Here is a 514-nt window from a genome sequence, read left to right on the forward strand (position 1 = left end):
ACCAACCAGTTAGTGTAACAAACCAGTTAATGTAAACCAACCAGTTAATTTAAACCAACCAGTTAATGTAAACCAACCAGTTAGTGTAACAAACCAGTTAAATCAATTCAAATTCAATTCAAAAATACTTTTTTAATCCCAAAGGCAAGTTGTTTGTTGTTGTAACTCGTTATCCTCGTTTCATTAAGAGATGTTATAGATGCTGATGCTGTAGACAGGAAGGATCTCTTGTAAAGGTCCATCCCACAGTGGATCCTAAGAAACTGGCTGCAGATGCCGTCCGATCTGTCCACCCAGACTCATCTGGCCTCTCGGTTCCCCTGGACTGTAGGACCGCCTGAATGCTGAGCAGAACTCCTCCCAGAGGGATGGCCACTCCTCCCAGCAGTCTGCCGAGCTCCTCCTCGCTGCGGACAGCCAACTGTAGGTGCTGAGGGACGATCCTGTCCTTCTGCTGTCATGAGCCGTGTTTCCTGCTAGTTCCAGGATCTCAGTGGTCAGGCACTCGAGTACA

At 47.1% G+C, this 514-nt stretch overlaps 1 protein-coding gene across 1 annotated transcript in view; it reads right to left on the reverse strand.

Annotated features, from left to right (window-relative positions):
- Positions 1-514, reverse strand: part of xylb (xylulokinase homolog (H. influenzae)) — a 6769-nt gene that overhangs the window by 816 nt on the left and 5439 nt on the right. The window lies entirely within an intron of this gene.

Source organism: Nematolebias whitei, chromosome 20 (assembly GCF_014905685.2).
Source record: "Nematolebias whitei isolate Nwh7 chromosome 20, NemWhi1, whole genome shotgun sequence".
Classification (NCBI taxonomy): domain Eukaryota; kingdom Metazoa; phylum Chordata; class Actinopteri; order Cyprinodontiformes; family Rivulidae; genus Nematolebias; species Nematolebias whitei.